Source organism: Panthera leo, chromosome F3 (assembly GCF_018350215.1).
Source record: "Panthera leo isolate Ple1 chromosome F3, P.leo_Ple1_pat1.1, whole genome shotgun sequence".
Lineage (NCBI taxonomy): Eukaryota > Metazoa > Chordata > Mammalia > Carnivora > Felidae > Panthera > Panthera leo.
In genome coordinates, this window is record NC_056696.1 from 27,567,934 (window position 1) to 27,579,999 (window position 12,066).

A 12,066-nucleotide genomic window follows, 5' to 3' on the forward strand; every position below is an offset into this window, starting at 1 on the left:
ATATGAAAATCATCCTGAACCACGTTTCAGGAAAGACATTTGGTTTTATTGTATTTTTTTTTTTCAGGGAAGGTATTTTAAAAAATGAAAAAAGTGGGACTGTGTTAACAGAAAGCGAATGGTGTTCTTTTCAACCAAAATCTTTCTACTCTGATAACAGTTTACTGGTTTTTAATCTGAAATTAAATAAAAAAACAAAATAGACTGGACACTGTTTTCAAAACCCAAACCTACACAGGCAAGCTGAATGAGTTTGGCATCTAGCAAATCCAGTTTTAGTCCCATAACCTAAAACATCAAAACACTAAAATGTAAGATTAATATGGTTCTCTAAAAATTAATAGATATAATACTTCCTTGATCTTTAGTGTGTATGTATGTTTCTTTTTAATTTTAGAGACACAGTGAGTGTGTGAGCAAGGGAGAGGGAAAGAGAGGGGGGGAGAGAGTTGGGGGGGAGAGGGAGTGAGGGAGGGAGGGAGGGAGGGAGAGAGAGAGAGAGAGAGAGAGAGAGAAAGAGAGAGAGAGAGAATATCTTAAGCAGGTTCCACGCTCAGCTCAGAGCCCAACATGGGGCTCAATCACACAACCCTGGAATCATAACCTGATCTAAAATCAAGAGTTGGATGCTCAACTGACTGAGCCACCCAGGCTCCCCTGTTTTAGTTAAAATGTGAGGTCACATGTATTATACCTTCTTAGGTGATTATCATATTTATCCTCACAACAGGCAAGAAAGACATTATTATTCCTGTTTTATAGTTAAGAAAGCTTAAATTTCGAGAGATAGTAAGTGGAAAGATAACTGGATTTGAAGTGAGAAAATCTGGGTCTGAATCCAGACTCTGCCTCTTTGCAACTCTGCGATTATAGAGAATCCACAATCTTAAAATGATTGAGACAAAAATGGAAATCATTAGGGGTGCCTGGGTAGCTCAGTCAGTTAAGCGTCCGGCTTGGGCCCAGGTCATGATCTCACAGCTCATGAGTTCAAGCCCCATGTTGGGCTCTGTGCTGACAGCTCAGAGCCTGGAGCCTGCTTTGGAATCTGTGTCCTCATCTCTCTGTGCCCTCCCCTGCTCATGTTCTGTCTCTCAAAAATAAATAAACATTAAAAAAATTAAAGAAAAAAAAAAAGGAAATCATTAGGTCTACGGATAAATGAGGAAACTAGACATAGGAATCTTTATCCAAGGAACTTTTTTGTACTAGTCAGCTTTCTCTATGTCCATCTCAATTCTAAAATGAAAAGGCAGTTCTATAAAACCATGAAGTAATATTAAAAACATTTCTATGGTCTGTGAAAAACAGAATTTAAATACTATACATATATTACTTCATTCTGTATATAAACTTATGTTTGTAGAAAAAGACAGAGGTGTCTATCCCTGATAAAGGAAGATTATTAAGGGGAGTCACTTTCAAGCATTTCTGAATTATCTGAATTCTATTTTTATAGTGATATATACACATCCATGTTTTGTATAATTAAGACGAAAAAGAAAAAAGCGGGCTAAGGAAAATAGTTGCTATTAGGGTAGTGATATTTTAGAGAAAACTTAAACAAGTCTTTAATATTGCTACATTGTTTTTGTAATAAAAAACAGTACAGAGGAATTCATTTTTTCATGCAACAAATGTTTAAATGTCTACTATAAGCTGCATTGTTTACTATATAGTTATAAGATTAACTCAAAAGACAAATTTATTCCTATATTCAACAAACATATGGTGAATGTCTACTGGGTTCCAGGTATATTTTAGAGAATGGGGATGTATATAGTGAAGAACTATTAAGGGCTTAAGTGTAAAAGAAAAAAGTTATAAAATAAAAACACAGCATGTAAGTACAAATGTAGAACTGTGCATAGTGGAGGAAATCAATCAATAAACCAGGCTTTCAGGAGGGGTAACAGCCAGGAAAAACTTCCTGAAGGAGGTACTACTTGAGTGGAGTCTTGAAAGTTAACAATCTTGAGTTAAATAGGTTTATGAGGCAGAGAGAGACAGAGCCATGTCAAACAGTGTAGAAACCAGCCATCCATCCATCCATCCATCCACCCATCCATCCAGTGAGTGAGCACCTACTACATGCACATGGTAGTAAATCTTATTCATTAATGAACAAATTTCCTGCCCCCATGAAGCTTACTACTTAATGGGCATAGACAATTATCAGATATACAAATAAATAAGGTAATTTCACACAGTGAAAAGTGACATAAAGAAAAAAGAAAATGGTAATAGGACAGACAGGTAGAATTCCTTTAAGACAGTGTTCAGACAGGGAAGATCAACCAACTGAGCCACCCAGGCACTCCCAAATCATAGCAAATTTAAGAAGACCAAAATCATGCCAATCTTCTTCTCTGACCTCAATGGTATGAAACTAGAAATCAACAAGAGGTAAGTAACAATATCTACAAATATGTGGAACTAAGTAACACACTTCTAAACAACTACTGGGTCAAAAAAGAAATCAAAAGGGAAATAAAAAATTATCTCAACTGAAAATGAAAATACAACATATCAAATATTGTGGGTTAAAGCAAAAAGCAGTTTGGGGAGGAACATTTGTAACAAATGCATATATTAAAAAATTAGAAAGATCTCAAATAAATCATCTAAATTTATACCTCAGGGAACTAGGAAAAGAAAGGGGAAATTATGCCCAAAGTTAGTTCAAAGGAAGGGAATAATAAGAAATCAGAGCAGAAATGAATGAAATAAAGACCGGAAAAACAATACAAAGGATCAATAAAACTAAAAGCCGGCTTTCAAAAAATAAACAAAATTGACAAACCTTTAGTTATACTAAGGAAAAAAGAGGACTCAGATAAACTAGAAATGAAAGAGGAGACCTTACACCAGATACTATAAAAATACAGACTCATAAGAGACTACTATGAACAATTTTATGCCAACAAATTACATAATGCAGAAACATGCCTAGAAACATACAACCTGCCAAGACTGAATCAGGAAGAAATAGAAAATCTGAACAGACTAATAAAAGGGAAAGGGGCTAAATGAGTAATCAAAAACTCCCAACACAGACAACTCCAGGACCAGAGAGCTTCACTGGAGAATTCTACCAAACATTCAAAGAATTAATACCAATGCTCCTCAAACTTCAAAAACATCTAGGAGAAGACACTTCCACACTCATTCTAAGAAGCCAGCATTATTTTGATACCAAAATCAGATAAGGACACCACAAGAAAACTACAGACCAATATCCTTGATGAATAGATGAAAAATTGTCAACAAAATATTAGCAAACTGAATTCACAAACACATTAAAAGGATTATATACCATGACCAAGTGAGATTTATTTCTGGCTTGTAAGGATGGTTCAACATATACAAATCATTAAGATAATATACATATCAATAAATGAAAGATAAAAATCACATCATCTCAACAGATGCAGAAAAAGCAAAATATAACATCCTTTCATGACAAAAACTCTTTAACAGACTGGGTATAGAAGATAACAGACTTCAATATAATAAGGGCCATATACAACATAACCCACAGCTAACATTACATTCAATGGAGAAAAACTGAAAGTGTTTCCCCTAAGATCAGGAACAAGGCAAGGATGTCCACTCTGACCACTCCTATTCAATACAGTACTCAAAGTCTTAGCTGAGCAATTAGGCAAGACAAAGAAATAAAAGGCATCCAAAATTAGAAAGGAAGAAGTAAAACTGTCATTATTTGCTGATGATATGATCCTCTATACAGAAAATCCAGGAGAAGTGCCTGGGTGGCTCAGTCAGTTAAGCATCCAACTCTTGATATCAGCTCAGGTCATGATCACAGGGTCGTGGGATTGAGCCCCGGTTTGAATCCCCGTGGGATTCTCTTTTCCTCTACCTCTCTCCCCATTCGTGTGCTCTCTCTCTCTCTCTCAAAAATAAATAAATAAACTTAAAAAAAGAAAAAAAACTCCCAACAGTCAAAAAACAGTTGGAATTCATCAATGATTTCAATAAATCAGCAGGATACAAAATCAACATATACAAATCAATTGCATTTCTTTACACTAATGATGAAACATCTGAAAAAGAAATAAGGAAAATCAACCCACCCATAATGGCATTAAAACAATAAAATAAAATACTTATAAATTTAACCATGGAACTAATAACAGACAATAATATCGTACTATAATTATATGTGATCATGCTGTATCAGCAATCATATTACAATATATAAATGCATCAAAGTAACACACTGTACCCCTTACACTTATACATAGATCAACAGAACAGAATAGAGAGCTCAGAAATAGACTCACACAAATATGCCCAAATAATTTTTGACAAAGGCACACAAGCAATTTGATGTAGGAAAAATAGCCCTTCGAATAAAAGCTGCTGGGGCAATTAGACATCCATAGGCAAAAATACGAACCTCAATCTGTCATACACCTTACGTAAAAATTTACTCAAAATGGATCACAAACTTGCAAATAAGACATAAAACTCTTAGGAAAAAAAACACAGAAAACCTACAGGATCTAGGGCTAGGCAAAGAGTTCCTGGACTTGAAACCAAAGGCATGATCTGTAAAGGAAAAACTGATAAGCTTAACTTCATAGAAATTAAAAACTTTTGATTTGTGTAAGACCATGTTAAGAGGATGAAAAGACAGGCTGCAGACTGGGAAAAAATATCTGCAGATACTACCCAGTGACTTGTATCCAAAATATACGAAGAATTCTTAAAATTCAACTATAATGAAACAAATAACCCAATTAAAAAATGGCGGAGAGGTCTGAACAAACACCTGACCAAAGAAGATACACATATAACAAATAAGTAAATGAGAAGACGTTCAACATCAGATGTCATTAGGAAATTACAGAGTAGATGGGCACCTGGGTGGCTTAGTCGGTTGAGCGTCCGACTTCAGCTCAGGTCATGATCTCACAGTATGTGAGCTCAAGACCCACATCAGACTCTGTGCTGACAGCTCAGAGCCTAGAGCCTGATTTGGAATCTGTGTCTCCCTCTCTCTCCATCCCTCCCCTCCCCTGCTCACATTCTCTCTCTCTCAAAAATAAACAGCTAAAAAAAAAAAAAAAAAAAAAAGGAAATTACAAAGTAGAACAGCAATGAGACACCACTATGCACCTAACTGACTGGCTAAAACCCCAAAAATTGACTACCAAATGTTGACATGGTGCAGGCAACAAGAACTCTCACGGACTGCTGATAGGAAGCAATATGGTACAGCCAGTTTGGGAGACAGTTTGGCAGTTTCTTACAAAAAACTAAACATAGCCTTATCATAATTGTACACCTAGGTTAAGTTGAAAAATTATGACCACACAAAAACCAGCACACATTTACAGCAGATTCATTCATAATTATGAAAAACTGGAAGCAACTAAGATGCCTTTTAGCAGGCAAATGAATGAACAAAAGTGGTACAACAACATTATTTAGCGATAAAAAGAAATGAACTATCAAGACACAAAAAGACATCAGAAGAACCTTAGATGCCTACTGCTAAGTGAAAGGAATCATCTGAAAAGGCTACACACTGTATGGCTCCAACAACAGGACATTTTGGAAAAGGCACATTTGTAGAGATAGTAAAAAGGTGAGTGGTTGCTCAGGGGGAAGAAGGAGGAAAGAAAGAGATGAATGGGTGAAACAAAGGGGATGTTTAGGATAATGAAACTATTCCATGTGAAACTGTTACAGTAGATATGTATCATTATGCATTTTTCAAAACCCGCAAAACTCTACAACATAAAAAGTTAATCTTAATGTAATACACGATGTTAATGACCGAGGAAACTGTATAACAATGAGATGGGACGGGGTGGGGCGGGTATAGGGAACTCTATGTACTATCTGCTCAATTATTATTCCACAAATCTAAAACTCTACTAAAAACTCAGGCCCATTAATCATTAAAAATACTAGAAAGAAAATCCTTGTAAATGTTATCTAACAAAGTGCTAGTATCTGAAATATAAAGAACTCTAATAATTCAATAAAGAACCAAACAATCCAATTCAAAAATGGGCAAAAGACATGAAGAGACAGTTTACAGAAGAGGATATACATACCAAATAAGCCTATGAAAAGATGTGCAACAGAATTAAAACCACAATAAGATATTATTACACACCTATCAGAACGGCTAAAATTTTAAAAAGTGGCATCAACAAAGGCTGGCAGGGATGCAGAGAAACCAGACCACTCATACATTGCTGATGAGAATGTAAAATGGTACAACCATTCTGAAAATAGTTTGGTAGTTTTTCTTAAACATGCAGCTACCACACGCTTGGGGATTAATCACAGAGATATGACAATTTATGTTCATCAAAACCTGTATATGGATGTTTATAGCAGCTATGTCCATAACAGCCTGAACTTAGAAACAACATAAATGTCATTCAGTGGGTGAATGGTTAAACTATAGTATATTCACATCACGAACCACTACTTAGCAATAAAAAGGAACAAGTTTGATTTGTGCAACAACCTGGATGAATCTCCAGAGAATTATGCTAAGTGAAAAAAAGCAGATCTCAAAAGGACTATATGATCCCATTTATATTAACACTCTTGAAATGATAAAATTATTAAATGGATTGCTAGGGGGATGGGAGAAAGTGGGGGTAGGAGGGAAGACAAAAAGGTAATATGAGGGATCCTTGTGGTGATAGAAACTTTCTGCACTAGTCTGTATCAATGTCAATATCCTGATTGTGATATTGTACATACTTTTGTAATATCATTGGAGAACGTGTATGAAGGGTACATGGGCTACTATTTTTAAAAACATTTTTTAAATGTTTATTTATATTTGAGAGAGAGGCAGAGCACAAGCAGGGGAGCCCTGGGAAGACGGAGAGAGTGGGAGGGAGACAGAGAATCCAAAGCAGGCTCCAGGCTCTGAGCTGTCAGCAAGAGAGGCCAACAACGCGGGGCTTGAACTCACAAACCGTGAGATCATGACCTGAGCTAAAGTCAGATGCTTAACCGACTGAGCCACCCAGGCTCCCTGAGCTCTCTATTACTTCTAACAACTACATGTGAATCTATAATTATCTCAAAATAAAAAGTTTAATTAAAAAATATAACTTGGCTGTTTCTCTAAAACCCTTACTGAGTTAACCACTCCCTCTTGTGAACCACCTCAGTACATTACATAATACTGATAATTTACGTTCTATTTTGTTGTTCTCCCTTATGAAACTAGGAGCTCCAGAAGGAGTCTTAAAAGATATGTTGTGTTCATCTATACATGTCTAGCATCAAACACAGTCTAAAACACTCTAGGTGTTTTATAAATGTTTGTTGAATAAAATAGATGTGACAGAGGTAAACAAGAAGGCAATTCAACTACTAAGTTGTATTTATATTCAATTTACTATTTGTTATAATTCTTATTTATTGGCTTGTCAATAATAAATGGATCTCTTCAGTGATTAAGATTGATTGCTGCCTTTCCAAACTCATTTAGTAGTACAACCAAATAATATTTCTGGAGTGGATAAAATTATGTGTTTCTGCCTTTTCTCCTACGAAGAGACACAGTTTCATTTATTAAGTAAATGGAATGTTATCAACCATAATCACTTTACAAAGAAATATAAGGATCCTGGGGCACCTGGGTGCCTCAGTCAGTTGAGCATACAACTCTTGATTTTAGCTCAGGTCATGACAAGCCCCGTGTTGGGCTCTGTGGAGCCTGCTTGAGATTCTTTCTCTGTCCCTACTCTCTCTGGCTTTCAAAAAAAAAAAAAAAAAAAGAGGCAATATAAGGATCCTATAAACTTTTTAAAAAAATATTTATTTTAGGGTGAGTACAAGTGGGGGAGGGGCAGAGGGAGGAGGAAAGAGGATGGGAAGCAGGTTTTGTGATGACAGGCTGACAGCAGTGAGCTCGATGTGGGGCTCGAACTCATGAACCGGGAGATCATGACCTGAGCTGAAGTCAGATGCCCAACCGACTGAGCCACCCAGGTTCCCCGTGGATCCTATAAACTTCTGACAAGGTCTCAAGTGCTTATTTTATGAAGCTGTAAGAAAGCTTCAGGTAGTACATTCATATGAGTAGGAATTTTTTTCTTAATTGAACTGGAAAAAATCAAGTCATAAACACAAGCTAAAGTTACAGTCAATTAAAAATGGAAATAAGATTGGATAAGGTTTTAGCAGCAATAATAGTAGGGTACAGTAATTAGAGTTGAATAAAGAATATAGATCACAAAAATGGAATCTAGAAATGTAAAAATAATAACAATATATATTCTACATTATGGCTAATTAACAGATTTAAAAAGAAGTGAGAATATATATAATATGAGGCATGCCTAGAGAGAGAGGGAATGCCAAAATCTTTTCCACCATTTTCCATACAACTTGCCAACATTCTATACTAGTATAACATATCAGATCTAAAAATGCCATCTGAAACAATTCTTAGTCTCAGAGTGAAACAGTCCAAGACTGTAATGCCTTTTTATAGAAACCTTCATTTCTTTTCTTTCAAATACCTTTTCTTTCAAATTACCTTTTCTGTCTAATTAAATGTTAGGAGCAAAACCTATATTATTTCAAACTTTACCAGTACTTCTGAAACATCTATTCAAATACTTACTCTAGGAACCATCTAATCAATTGTAGTCATCAATACGCTTTGAGATTTAATTAAAAATAAAAAGTTTAAACAGTCTCTAATTACTTTAAGCAGAATAAAAGCTGATGGAAAAACATAAAATCTTTTTTCTCAGTAAAGAATCCCTGATACTTTCTGGAGTTTTTTGGGTTGTTGTTGAGACTTCCATTAGAGTAATAACACTTTTGGTCTGTCTCTGCCCTGCTTTCTCATTCCTCCCTAAGGAACTTTACACCTATTTCCTTAGAGCCTTTTTATGAAACGGGGACTGCTGTTATCAGGTAACATGCCCAAGGTACTGATCCAAAGCCCATGTTCTCATTTAATACGTTCTATTGCTTCCCTGCTATTCATTGCTTGGCTGTCCAAGATCTCCTAAACAGTACAGTAGGAGGAAGCAATATCCAAACTCAGTAGTTTCCATATTTCCTCAACACCATATCCATTTATAATCTCTATTCTTTAAATTCTACTAGTATTTACTTAAGTGTGGTCAGCAGAAACAACATGAGGCACATGTTAAAAAGGCAAATTTTGGAGTCATCATCCTAATCCTACTAAAAATAACTGAAGTTGGGCCTGAGAATAAAGCATTTTTAAGTAACAATCTATGGTGATTCATATACATACTAAAGTTTGAGAATCACAGCAATACATCATGCTGCCTTGTTGGAAATATAACTTTTTAGTGTGTAAAAAGGAGTATATTCAGAGACAGAGAATTCTGGTTTTGCTACTGCTGCCATGTGACCTGGGTCAGGCAATTTAACCTTCCTAGCTTTAAAAAAATATAATAAATGTTTTACTTCCTTTCAGGGTTGATATCAGATTCAAAATGAAATAATGAGTGCCAAGAAGCTATGTACTGGCAAATAGCTCTATTAGAATAATAAAATATAAGGGGCTAAAAGCAGGGTGCCTTGGTGGCTCAGCGGTTAAGCCTCCGACTCTTGATTTCGGCTCAGGTCATGATCTCTCAAGGTTCATGAGATCAAGCCCTTGGTCAGCCTTTGCGTTGACAGTATGGAACCTGCTTGGGATTCTAGCTCTGTCTGTCCCTCCCCTGCTCATGCTCTCTCTCTCAAAATAAACAAATAAACTTAAAAAAAAAAATAAGGAGCTAAAAGAGCTTCAGAAATACAGTTCAGGCCTTTTAATTTTTTAAAATTATTATTAATACCTTTTTGCCCAGTCTCAGTCCGCTCTCAGCACATTCCATCACCAGGTTCCTAGAACTCAGATTGCGCAGTGGTCACGTCATCATTGACCAGGTCTCACAGTTACAGCTGCAGAGGCCTCCCTAAAGCTCCCTCATCTCCAGCCTACCTGCTGCCCCTAATCTCCTGGTCCTGGTCCCCAGCCCCACTTTGCCAGACACATTTTCATAATCTTCTCAGGCTCTGGGTTAGTGGCGATGCCAGCAATGGGGCCTGATCATATAAGGAAGATACCGTGAACTCATTGGGGGCTATCTCGGGGACTCGGGGCGTCCCTGCCCTATGACACTTACTATACTCCCTTGGATGCCAACCACCCCCACCTCTGGCTCCCAGTCGCAGGGCCCCTCTCAGGCCCAGAGGCCTAGGCTTCCAGCAGGCCTTTTAATTTTTTTTTAAATGAAAACAACTGTTTTTCCTGTTTATAAAAAGGTTATACATTCACCATAAAAATTTCATAAAAAGGAAAATAAAGTGATAACATTGGACAATCACTATTTATAAATTTTGACATTTAATTTTTATTCCTGCTTTAGAAATTTTTAATATTCTTTCATTTTCTTGCATAAGAGTAATAGAAGAATGTTAAATAATAGTGATGATGACAGATATCTTTGTTAGTCCAGATTTTATTTATCAAAACAATTTTTTTTAAGTTTATTTTATTTTGAGAGAGAGAGACAGAGAGAGCAAGCAGGAGAGGCAAAGAGAGGGAGAGACAGAATCCCAAACAGGCTCCATGCTGTGAGCAGAGCCCAATGTAGGGCTCGAACTCACGAACTGTGAGATCATGACCTGGGCAGAAACCAACAGTTGGACGCTTAACCGACTGAGCTACCCAGGTGCCATGAGAATGTTTATAATATTTCACCTTTAGTCATGATAGCTGTGTCTGTGTATAAAAATATAGTACTTCTATATTTAAGATGGATCCTTACAAATTTTATATATATATATATATATATATATATATATATACACACACACACACACACACACACACACACACACACACACATATATATATACATACACACACACACACACACACACACACACACACACACACACACATATATGTTTCTTAATTAGTCAGGGTCTCCTTGGCATTTGCTGAGATGATCACATGGCTGTTCTCCTCCAGTCTGGTGACATGGTAAACTATCCCTAAAGTATCTCAGTCATGGTATATTATTGTTTTAATATTCCAGTGGGTTCTAGCTCCTAATGTTTTATTTGGAATCTTTGTAGGTATATTCATGAGTAAGACTGGGTTATATAGTTTTACTGAGGAATATCTTTCTCTGAATTATGCAGGTTTTTAAAAGAAAAAAGATGCTTTCTTTTTCTAAGTTTTGAAACACTTTAAATAGCACAAACTGTTCCTCAAAGTTTTGAAAGGTTTCACTTGTGAAAACATTTGGGTCTGACACTTCAACAAGAACCAAAGGAATAAGGAAAGCTGTCCTTAATCTATAATTTATATTTTCTATGTTTTCCTGCATTTATTTTGCTAATTTATAATTTCCTAAAAATAAACTGTGCATTTTATCCAGATATCTACTCATAATTATTTTGAATTCCTCCATGTCTGTAGTTGCAACCCCTTTCCTAATATTTTACATGTGAATTTTTTCACACTTTCATCACAGATCATGGAAAGGATACCAATAACCAACTACCATCAATTATGCTATATTTACACAATTTAATCCTCATAATAAATTTGAGGCAGGAATTATTATCTCAATTAAAAAAATTTTTTTTAATGTTTATTTATTTTTGAGACAGACAGAGACAGAGCATGAATGGGAGAGGGTCAGAAAGAGAGGGAGACACAGAATCTGAAGGAGGCTCCAGGCTCTGAGCTGTCAGCACAGAGCCCGACGCAGGGCTCGATCTCACAGACCATGAGATCATGACCTGAGCTGAAGCTGGAAGCTCAATCGACTGAGCCACCCAGGCACCCCTATCTCAATTTTATAACCTCTAACTCTAAGAAGTTAAGTCACTTTCTCCGGGTGACATAATTAGCAAGTGACTAAGTTAACCTAGTCTTAGTCCACTTAGCTGTAAAGCCTACATTCTCTCCCTCAGCACAATATAGTGCCTTTCACTAAGATGGTGCTTTTGAAATTCCTACTGTCAGAAGACTTGATTAAATTGAGCAGAGATGGATGTAGCTCTCGAGGT

The 12,066-nt window shown here is 36.3% G+C and overlaps 1 protein-coding gene and 2 non-coding genes across 7 annotated transcripts in view; all 3 read right to left on the reverse strand.

Annotated features, from left to right (window-relative positions):
- Window positions 1-12,066, reverse strand: part of XPR1 (xenotropic and polytropic retrovirus receptor 1) — a 215,134-nt gene that overhangs the window by 20,790 nt on the left and 182,278 nt on the right. The gene's annotated exons all lie outside the window — the stretch shown is intronic.
- LOC122212507 lies at window positions 9,846-9,926 on the reverse strand. The gene has a single exon (XR_006199183.1).
- LOC122212517 lies at window positions 10,003-10,144 on the reverse strand. The gene has a single exon (XR_006199193.1).